Source organism: Heterocephalus glaber, unplaced genomic scaffold, assembly GCF_053883595.1.
Source record: "Heterocephalus glaber isolate CG9 unplaced genomic scaffold, H.glaber_assembly_v1.0 deba00001472, whole genome shotgun sequence".
Lineage (NCBI taxonomy): Eukaryota > Metazoa > Chordata > Mammalia > Rodentia > Bathyergidae > Heterocephalus > Heterocephalus glaber.
Window position 1 is genome coordinate 97,329,415 of NW_028258315.1, and position 11,426 is coordinate 97,340,840.

At 40.6% G+C, this 11,426-nt stretch overlaps 1 long non-coding RNA gene across 1 annotated transcript; it reads right to left on the reverse strand.

Moving 5' to 3' along the window:
* Window positions 1-1,834: 1,834 nt before the first annotated feature.
* LOC110347077 (uncharacterized) lies at window positions 1,835-9,262 on the reverse strand. Its single transcript, XR_002391451.2, has 3 exons — window positions 9,164-9,262; window positions 2,750-2,905; window positions 1,835-2,130 (listed from the first exon to the last, which is right to left on the reverse strand). It is a non-coding gene; the product is annotated as an uncharacterized LOC110347077 (long non-coding RNA).
* Between the last annotated feature and the right edge of the window lie 2,164 nt (window positions 9,263-11,426).

Genomic DNA, 11,426 nt, shown 5'->3' on the forward strand with positions numbered 1-11,426 from the left:
CCGGACGCAGACACAATCACCAGCCTTACTGGTGCCACCATTTTACAAGAACCCATTTGTGCACGTGTACTGGGCGCTAAGCGATCGCGGCACGTGTGTGCATCCGCGTGACCATGTCCACAGTCAAGACACGAGGCAGTTCCATCACAAAGTGTTTCTAATAGTTTGGGTAAAAAACATCAAATGATAATGTAGGACAATATGCATTTTTACAAATACTATGGATACATAAACACCAAGAAATTAACTGTGGTCGACTCTGAATGATGGAATGATAGCTCATTACATTTTTTTGAAACCTTTTTTTTTTGGTACAGGGGATCGAACTCAGGTCCTTGCGCTTGCGCAGCAGGCGGCAAAACCACTGAGCTAAATCCCCGGCCCTTGTCCCATAACCTCTTTACTTTCCCCACCCCTGAAAGGGGTTAAGGTCACGCCCCATCCTCGGCAGCGGAGTAGCGTCAGGCCCTCTTTATTTAACCCTCAGGAGAGTAGGTGGTAAGTTAAATAGCGCCCCCCACTCGAGTGGCTAATTGTACGGGTTACCTGGCACAGTGCTTGGAAATTGCAGTGATTATTACTGAAGCTGCTTGGTAAACAACACTCTCCAATACTGCCTGAGAAATGAAATAGCAGCTCTCTATGAAGGGCCAGCTCAGTCTTTTGATTTGGGTCAGATTCAAAGGATTTACTGAAGAAGGGACATCTGGGCCATGCCCTGAAGAGTAGTTAGGGTTTTCCTATGAAAATAAGGGGGCTGGGGGCTGGGTGTTGGCGAAGGAACAGGATGGGCAGAGGCAAAGACAGAGCCTCAGAGTGCAGAGCGTGTCTGAGATGGGCCTGTGGCCCCAGGTTGCTGGAGCAGAGAACCCCAGGGAAGAGCAGCAGGCAGCAGCTGGGACAGTGTAGGCTTCCCCTAGGGGGACTTGGGGAAAATCTGACATTTGTCTTGTGGGGCACATCTGGCTAACATCTTTTATTTATGATACCCAGAGTTCTTTTCTTTTAAATTTTGAATTAGTTATCAGTATTTAGAAGTCTGATGTTTTCATTCCAATATACCAATTTTTAGCTCTCCTTGAAAAGTGGGGCTATATGGCTATACTGACTCTCCCTTCAACATCATCTGGAGCTGGACAGTGACTGCCCTGTGAAACAGCACCTGGCACAGTCCCCACCTATCCTGTCACTGCGCCCAGGATACTTCTCCAGTCCACATCACCCATCCGCTTCCTAGAGGCACATAGATGGGCAGTGACACGATGGACATGGACTAATGAAGACTCAGTGTAGAACTGTGAGGTACCTAATGCCTGCCCTTCTGCCAGAGGCAAAGCATTTTATTAATCACTACTATTTTCTTTAAGGAGTTGCTATTCCAGTGGCCTACTGGCTAAAATGGTAGCTACTTACTACATGTGGTTATTTAAAGTGAAACTAAATGAAATTAAAATTTATGTTGCAGTAGCCACCTTCCAAGTGCTCAGTGGGTCACTGTACCAGGCAGTGCAGATAAAGACATTTTCCTCATTGCAGAAGTTCTAGTGGACAGGGCTGCTCTGTGTGAGAGGCCAGGGCGGGGCACAGGAAGCAGTGAGAGAAATACAAACCAAGAGGCCCACCCACTTGGCTCAGAGGGTGCCAGAGGGGTTAGGAGAGAGGACACGCCACGGCTGCCACGGTAAAGACAGTAAAGATGGGAGACAGGCTGGGGAGGACTGGACTGCAGGATAGAGGGGTGGCAAGGTTTGAATGAGGATGGAACGGAGATTCTATCTGCTAGAAACACTTGGGCTGCAAATTATAGAACAACTACCTAATGTAGCTTAAACACGTGAAAGTTTACTTTGTCATGTAACAAGAAAGCTGGCATTAGCTCAGGGACTTGGGGATGTTAGGCCCCCAGGCCTCTGATGCTCTCGTGATTGCTGGAAGTTGGATATTTGAGATGTACTCAGCCAGGCAGATAAAAGAGATGAGTGGATGTGTCTTCCATTCTCAGCCAGAACTGTCACATATATCACGTGCAAAGAGGCATAAAGGCTTCTGCAGTCCCCAGTGCAAGAAGTCGAGGACAAAGGGGAATGCAATCACCAATGTAGCAGAGTCACAGTTTGTCATATCTGGGAACTGGGTTATATGAAGAGAAAAACAGTGATAGGGTGAAACCTCACCTTCAGAAATCGTATCTAAGTGCCTTCTAAATGTCATTCCTTTGTGATATTTAAGGCCTCTTCTTTTCTGAACTGGAAATTGAACCCAGGGGTGCTTTTCCACTGAGCTACATCCCCAGTCCTTTTGTTTTTATTTTGAGGCGGGGTCTTGCTGCTGTTACCCAGGTGAGACTTGAGCTTCCGATCGCCTGGATCTGCCTCAGTACTGCGAGTACAGGCGTGTGCCACCATGCCTGGATTAAGGTTCTTTTGAGGACTCTTAATAAGACCTCTAAGGCCATCCTCTCATCCTAAAGCAGCTCAGAATTCCAACACAGCTCTCAATGGGCTACCAGAAACATTGGCCAGGCTGTGTTCCTTTCGGGAAGCTCTCGGGGAGAACCCATTTTCTCACCCTTCCAACATCTATAGGGTATGCACAGCCCTTCCCTGCATCTTTACAGCCAATACATGGCGTCACCACGCCTTTGCTCTGCAGTTACATCTTCTCACTCTCTCTCTGCTCCCAAATGAGCCTTGTGATTCTCTTGGGTCCACTCAGATCATCCAAAATAGCCTACCCACTTTAAACTTACCTGACTAGAAGTCTTATTTTCTCTTTGCTGTGTAGCCTAACATTTTCACAGGTGCTTGAAATGACAGCATGAACACCTCTGTCTTGTGTGGGTACATTATCTTGTCAAGTTCCTGATTGCTAGAGACCAATCCAGACATTCCACCTTAGGAATTATCTGAGAAAATAGTGAATTAATGTGCATGCATTGAAATGTATTGTGTAGATATTTATAATAACAAAAACGTTTTAAATGTCCATGAAAAAAACTGGTGGTCAAGCAAATTATGGCTCATTCACATGATGGAAAATTTTGTAGCCAGATCTGTGTTGATATGAATGGTGCCAAGAAGAGATCACGTGAGAATCATAGAATATTTATGTGCTATTATCCTCTCAATAGTAAATTCATGTGCACATAGTGTAGTACGTACATACTTACATCAAACAATTACTAGTAGTTATTTCCAAAAATGGGAAGTTTGAGATGTGAGAGATTTTCACTAGATATTGGCATTCTTTAGAATGATTGTATATTATCACCAGTAGGCACTTCTACACAGATGCCTTTCTTTCTAGTTGGTATCTAAACAATTCGGTCCAAAAGTAAAACAGAGCACACACACAGGAGGCATTGTGTGTGTCTGCTTTCAGAAATCACATAGACATCTTTGGTTTTTGCCTCTTCAATTATCTGACTCTTCTTGTTTTTTTTTTAATCTTCCAAATGCTATTCCTATGTATTAGCCCAATATATCTAAGTTCATTCTGAGATTTGGAATTCATTTCTCATCTCTCACCTTCAAGACAATTTATAAGTCTGAAACCAGACAACTTGACATTTTGAACTCTAGGTGTCTACAGGCAGATAATGTTCACAATCTCAACAACTGGAACTAAGCAAGGACCTACTATGTGTTAGTTGTGAGGCACAGCAGGCACCATACTGGGAGGTGACTCCTTGAAAGAGATGTGAAATGAGGAAATTGCTAAATGTTGAGGAGGGCAGATTGGAGAGCAGCATCCTCTGGGAGAGGTGGCTGCCTGCTGAGCTCTGTCCTGTCTGTGCTTAGCTCATGGGAACTGGTCTTGTACTGTTTTCTTAAACCCCTTTGCTGCATGAGTTACTTTGAATATATTTCCCTTTGGGACAGTATGACACCCATAATTCAGATGGTCAGCACTTCCATTTGTCAGTACTAGTGCTCTCTGTAGCATTTCTAGGCATTCTAAGGGAAGATGATAGCATTAGAAAATCTCAGCAAAGGTCAGGGTGTAGCTAAGCCACACTGAGGAATTTAAGAGCACTCAGTGTGGCCTCAGAGCTTACCTCCAGATCCCACAGCAGTGACCTGATACCTAGACCATGCCACATTTGGGAATTTAAATAGAACTCAACCCAGCCTCAGTGTTCACCTCAAGGACCCACAGAAGCAGGAAGCCAACCTCATTTATTCATTTCCACTGAGCAAAGCACCAAGTTAGTCTTATTCATTCAACCAGTGACTCAACTTACCCCCAGAGATCCTCCCATAATCCTGTCCAACAGCAGTACTCAAATAGCAATACCACCTGGCCAGAGAAAATTCCCCAGGATCTGAGGTGATTGCAATGTCCTTCCTCACAACTTGGCCCAATTGCTGAGCTCCGCCAGTGGTCTTGTTGGGCAGCAGGGCCCGGCCAGCTGCCCCACCCAAACTCAGACCAAAGGCAGCACCCCAGCCATGCAGAGAATGCAAAAGGTAGCCCTGCCCCTGGCTCATCCAGACTCATGGTATACTGTGGTACACTAAATGGTGAATGTCTATCCCTACTTCAGAAAGAAAACAAACAAACCATTGTGAAAGCTGGAAAATGTGGCTGTGCCCCCAAATGCACACTCATGCAAGAACACAAGGATAACAAAGACTGAGAAAATCATGGGGCCTCTAAAAGAAATTAATAAAGATTCAAAGGCAAAGGGTATCTATGAAAAGACAAACACAAATTCATAATACTCTCCCTAAAAATGTTTCATGAATTACAAGATTATACAGATAGAAAATTAAAATTTGAAAAACAACACATAAATAAATGAAATTGAAAAAGAAATAGGAACAATAAAAAAAGAAATTCTAGAGATGAAGAATATAATGACTAAAGTGAAAACTGCAATAGAAAGACTTCAAGTGTCTGCCCAATCAAGCTAAAGAATCAGTCCATTAAAAGGAAGACTTTAAAATTATACAACCAGATGAACAAAAGGAAAACAGATAAAAAGAATGAAAAAATCCAATGAAAATTATGGGGTATCAAGAGACTTATATATGCATAATAGGAATTCAAGCAGAAGAAAGTGAAAAAGGGCCAGAAAACATACTTAAAGAAATAATGGTTAACAATTTCCCTAATCTGGAGAAAGACATCAACATCTAGATAGAGAAGGCATAGAGGTCTCCAAACAGAGCCAACCCAAAACAGAGCTCACCATGAACATACATAATAATCAAACTATCAAAGAAAAAATTTCTAGTGACAGCAGGAGAAAAGAAATACATCATATTCAATGGGGTTCCCACAGGACCATCAGCAGATTCCTCAGCAGAAACTCTGTAAGCCAGGACAGACTGGAATGATATATTCAAAGTTCTGAAGAGGAAAAACCTACAAACTAAGAATACTTTACCCTGCAAAGTGAGGGAAAATAAAAACTTTATCCCCCCCAAAAAACCTCATAAAAGTTAAGAAAGCTTATCACCAGTAGACCTGCTTTACAGTAAGTGCTAAAGGAAGATCTCATGATTTGAAAACAAAAGCCACTAGTTATAATAACATAAAAGTTATGAAAGTATAAAACTCAGTGCTACAAGTAATATAGAGCCATATTTGGAAAACTCTGAGATAGTAATGATAGTGCATAAAGTAATTTTATCTTTAATATGAATTAAAAGAGCTATTAATAACCACTATAGCTAAAGTAAAATTTCAAGGGATATATATTCATTACAAAATGATGTAAATTCTAATACCAAAAGTATAACATGCTGGGGAGTTATGATAAAATTTCAGAGTTGCATGCCAGTTTAAAATACTGTTATAAGCATATGATACTCTGTTTAAACCTCTCAATAACTGTAAAGCAAAAATCTAAAGGAGATGCACAAAACAAAAATAGAAAATGTTCAAAACATAACACTAAAGAAAATTCATCAAACCACAAAGGAAAATAGCAAAAGTGGAAGATAGAAACAAAAGATCTACAAGACAACCAGAAAATGATTAACAAATGACAATATTAAGTCCATATCTATCAATAACTACCTTGAATGTAAGTCGATTAAATTCTCCAATACAGACACAAAGTGACTGGAAGAAAAGCCCAACTATGTGTTGTCCTCAGGAGACTTACTTCGCTTTTAAATTCTTGCTTAGACAGAAATTGAAGGAATGGAAAAAGAAACCAGCAGGAGACGCCTAGTTATACTTGATGCAGACAGAATAGATTTTATTATTATGGTTTATGTGTATATGCACCCTCAAAAGCCTGGTGTGCTCATAGGTGCAGCTTTTGAAAGGTGATTGGATATGTGGAGGTATAGCTGACTTGCTATTAGGAGGTGGGATCTGGTCAGAAGAAGTGGACCACTAGAGGTGTCTCTTGAAAGAGTGTCACCCTCCTGCTTCCTCTCTCTCTCTCTCTCTCTCTCTCTGTCTCTCTCTCTTTCTCTCCCCAACCCCCTCTGCTTTCTGGCTGCCACAGTTGAGCAACTACCTCTCTGCCATGCCTCTGCAATGCTGTTTCTTCTTTGGAGCCAGGTGACCATGGACTGAAGCCTGAGCTGATTCATTAAGCACCTAAGTATATAAAAAGATTTGATGAGACAGATAGATTGTAATACAATATTAGTTGAGACTTCAATATTCCATTTTCAATAATGGGCATCTAGATCATCCAGACAGAAAATTTATAAGAAAACTTTGGACTTGAACACTTTATACCAAGTGGATCTAACAGAAATATATAAAACATTCTATCTAATAGCAATAGAATATGCATTCTTTTCAAGTGCACATAAAACCTTCTTCAGGATAGATCACACATTAAGCCACAAAACAAGTCTTAGCAAATTTACGAAGAATAAAATCATACCACGTACCTTTTCTGAGCACAGTGGTTTAAAACTAGAAGTAATAACTGTAGGAATGTCAGAAAATGCACAAATACAGGGGACCATCAAGTTACAACCAGCCTGGCATACAAACAATTTGGGTTAACTGGGTTAATGGAAGATTCATCTGCCTCTTGTTATCCATAGTATGTACCCAGGTAAACATCCAGATCTCAGCTGTATTGACTTAGTTACAACCAGCCCTCGGGAACCAATCGAGTTCATAAGTCAAGGGTCCTCTGTACATGGAAATTAAATAGCATGGTCCTGAACAATCAGTGAGTCAGTGAAGAAATTCAATGAAACAGGCTGTAGTGGTACACACCTGTAATACCTACACTTGGGAGACTGAGGCAGGAGGATCAAAGTTTGAGTCCTGAATGGGCAACTTAGTGATTTAGTGAGAAAGGCCTGAGGATGTAGCTCAGTGTGTAGGCCTGGGTTCAATCCCCAGTACCACACTGAAAGAATGAATGTTTAAAACTTCAATGAGAAATTAAAAATTATCTTGAAAAAATTAAAAATGGAAACACAACACACCAAATCTTATTGGACAGAACAAAAGCAAGTCTAAGAGAAAAGCTTATAGCAATAAATGCCTAGATCAAAGGATAAGAAAGATTTCAAATAATTTGATGTTATGCTCAAGGGACGAGAAGATGAGCAAACTGTCTCCAATGTCAGAAAAAAAACAAAAAAGAAACAGTAAAGATCAGGGCAGAAAGAAGTGAAAGACAAAGAAAACGAAAGACGAGTGAAACTAAGAGTTGTTTTTTGAAAGATAAACAAAATTGACAAAGTTTTAGCTAGAAAAGTCTCAAATCAGGAACAAAAGACGAGGCATTATAATTGATTTCACAGAAATATAAAGGATTCATAAGAGACTACTATGGACATTGACCACCAACAAATTAGATATACACAACCTATCGAGATTGACTCATAATAAAATAGAAAACCTGAAGAAATTGATAATGAGTAAGGTCATTGATTCAGTAATAAAAAGTCTCAAAGCCAATGACCTGATGGCTTTACTGCTAAATTATGCCCGACATATAAAGAAGAACTATCATCGATCCTTCACAAACTCTTACAAAGTATCGAAAGGGAGGGGATTCTTCCAAACTCTTTTTATGAAGCTGGTATTACCCTGACACCGAAATAAGGCAAAGGACATCACAAGGTGGAAAACTATAGTTTCCTCAAAAAGCTAAAAATAGAATTACTGTGTGGTTCAACCATCCTGCTGCTTCTTATTTACTCAAAACGTTTTGAATTTGAAATGGTGAAGAGAGGGGTGCACTGCCATTCCATGTAAGCGTTTTTCACACTATGGAGTCATCCTAAGTACCCATCAGCAGATAAATGAATAGAGAAAATGTATGCATATACCATGGCATACTAGTTAGCCTTGAAAAAGAAACTGTTTTTCACCGGAAACATTATGGGTAAAGTTGAAGAACATGCTGAGGGAAACAAGGCAGGCATGGAAGACAAATACTAGGGCTGGGGATTTAGTCAAATCCACATGTTCTCATTAATTGTGGAATCTAGGGCAGGTCTGCTCAAAGAAGCTCAGAGTAAAATGGTGGATACCAAAGGCTGAAAGAGATGATGCTAAAGGACACAAAGCCTGAATCAGACAGGAAGAATAAAGCTTTTTCCTCTGGTATTTATTGCACACTATGATGAATATAATAAAATATAATGTACATTTTAAATTGCTAGGAGAGTAAATTCCAAACATTCTCACCACAAAAAAATGACGGTTCAAAGTGATGGATATGTTAATTATTTGTATTTAATTTTTCCACATTGTATTCATAAGTTACAGCATTGCTTTGCATCCTGCAAATGTATGCAACTATAATTTGTCAATTTATTATTAAAAATACAAATTTAAAAAGAAAAGATATCAGCACTGATGTCATTCTTCAAAGCCTTTCTAATATGCACACACACACCTGAATGCATATGTATATCGTGATAACAGGTAATTAATGAAGGAAGTAGTGAGTTAGATCCCCAACAAGAGGAGCACAAGAGACTCCACCCCATGCACAGTTTCCAGTGCAGGAAATTAATCTGTGAACTTAAGCTGTGACTCACACCTGGCGGCTCTCAGTAGAGGGTACGCCCGCTTGTGGGCGACTTCTGGTATCTGCTGTGTATCTTAGACCTTGTATTTCAACATACATGTGATATTATTTACTACTTATTATATATTAAACAGAATAACAAATTGTTAATCCTCTCTTTGTTTTCAAGAATGTTCTACTTAATCTTACCGTGAATTTTAATTAATAAGCATTTGATGCTACATCGATCCAGTTTTAGAAGGGATTCTGTGGACAAGCAATTCTTGAATTGTTTGTTCCAAGTCAGAGGTATAAAACTGAAGAAGGGTGATGACTTGTACATCCAGGAGAGTCACAAAGACTTGTTTCAGCACATGTCACAGTGCCAGCCGAGCCTGACCACACACAGGGTCACCTGGGCAGCCTCTAGGATCTGGGTCAATCTGATAAACGTCAGCCTCTTCTGTAGGGGATCTGGAAGAGTGTCCACGGCCCTGGTTTATAATTCACAGATATATTCTTTCTTGTTATGATAATAAAGAAAATTACTCAAAGTGAAATTAAAGCCTTTACTGATGTGAGAGGCAGAGAGAGCTAATGAAAATACTGCTCTCTAATAAAAAGTGAATATTTATTATCACAGCATGTTTAGTGGTTATTATTAAAAGGTACAGCCTACAGTGTAGACCCTACATCAATTCTGTTTAAATAATGCCAGATGATTGGAATGTGCCCATCTCGGCAACTAAGAGACTATTGTAGGATATCGACTTGCTGATTTTGTAGACCAGTATAGTACCTTTGAAAAGAGCTTTGGCCACACAAATTACAGGCTCTAAAAATGTTTATCATTGTGCTAATAGTTTTCACTGCGGAGAAGCTTCCCTAAGGAAATAATATTATTATTTGAATCCAGTGATGTCAAGTTTTGGTGCAACAGTTCACTATGTGTGAAATAAAATATATAACTGTGGAGAGCTATTTTAATAGATGATCGTGTATGCACATGATAATGTATTATGCAGGTATTACAATTGCATTTATGACAAATATTTAGTGGCCAGAGAGAAAATGTTGCACAATCTACCACTGAGTGAGAACTTGTTTAAGAGATGCTCAAGCCTGCCTAATTTTCTAGACAGGATAGACATCTAAACAAGAAGTTAGATTTTGTTTATTTATGAAGGGTAGGAGGCAAAGCCAGAGAGAAAATGCAAAGAGGTTAAGTACAATGCACTGGAAATAAGGAAGACAGGAACTAAAGCATCGGTGGAGTCCCAGAGGCCTCTGCTGGCCTCCTCCCACACACATCAAGGGTCTCAGCCAGGAGTCTCAACCTTGGCTGCAACTTGAATGCTTCTTAAAGTTCTAAGGCCTGGGCTCTCTCAATCCCATTAAATCAGAACAGTTGGGACTGATGACCCAGACATCTTTTTAAACATTATTTATTCATTTTACGCTCTCTCGAGTATACCAATGTGCAGCCCGGTCTGAGAGCCGTGGGAGATGGTTAGACACGGCAGGTTCACCCTCTGCATAGTACAAGGAGGGAGGGTGATGAGGTCACAGGACACCACGTTTCTTTTTCCCTCCACTCTCCTCTCCTCTAATTAGAGCTTCAAAGCAGTACCCTGAGCTCTTAGGTAAGGAGTTGCTTAAAACTTTGGCTCCAGAGAAGACAGGAGTGTAGATTTCTGCACCCTCCCACTTTAGAGCCCTGTCATCTGCAGAAGGTCCCCTCCCTAAAGGCAGCTAGAGGCACCTTCTGGGTGGTCAGGTAAGATTCAACGTTCTGTCTGCTGAGGGGTTACGCAGAATTGATACCCAGTCTACAAAGTTCCTATTACATCAGATTTACAAGAATCAATTGAAGTCTCCAGGCTGGTCCTAAGTGCTCTCACAAGCTTGGAGTTCAACACTAAACATGCCAGGATTTTAGATCCACTTTGTTCTTTGCTTTAGTAGAACTGGATCTTTGTTATGAAGAAAAATGGCTCTGGTAACAGTACAAAGAATTGCTCCAGCAGGAAAATGAATGAATTAATGAAACTGAAATGGCTTTAGAGATTCACTAGACCTCTACCTTATGCCTTGCACCTTGGCACGCTTAGGTAAGTAGAGTACTATGGTAACGCACTCACATCATGCTAAGCACACACAGTGATGGCAGAAACGGAAATGTGAGCCCTTGGAGGGAGGTCTGCAGCCTCATCTCACCCATCGACTTCTCACTGCTGCCCTGAGGTCACACAAACATTCGGTCCCATGCTCACCTTAAGCAGTCAGTGACTATTTGTTGTTTTGTTGTGTTTCTTTGCTTTTTTTTTTTTTTTTGGTAACAGGGATCAAACTCAGGTCCTTGTGCTTGCAAGGCAGGCGGCGGAACCACTGAGCTAAATCCCCGGCCCAGTCAGTGACTATTTGAATCACTGTCACTAAACTCTCTGTTCCTGGGTACTTTTCACTCTGGTTT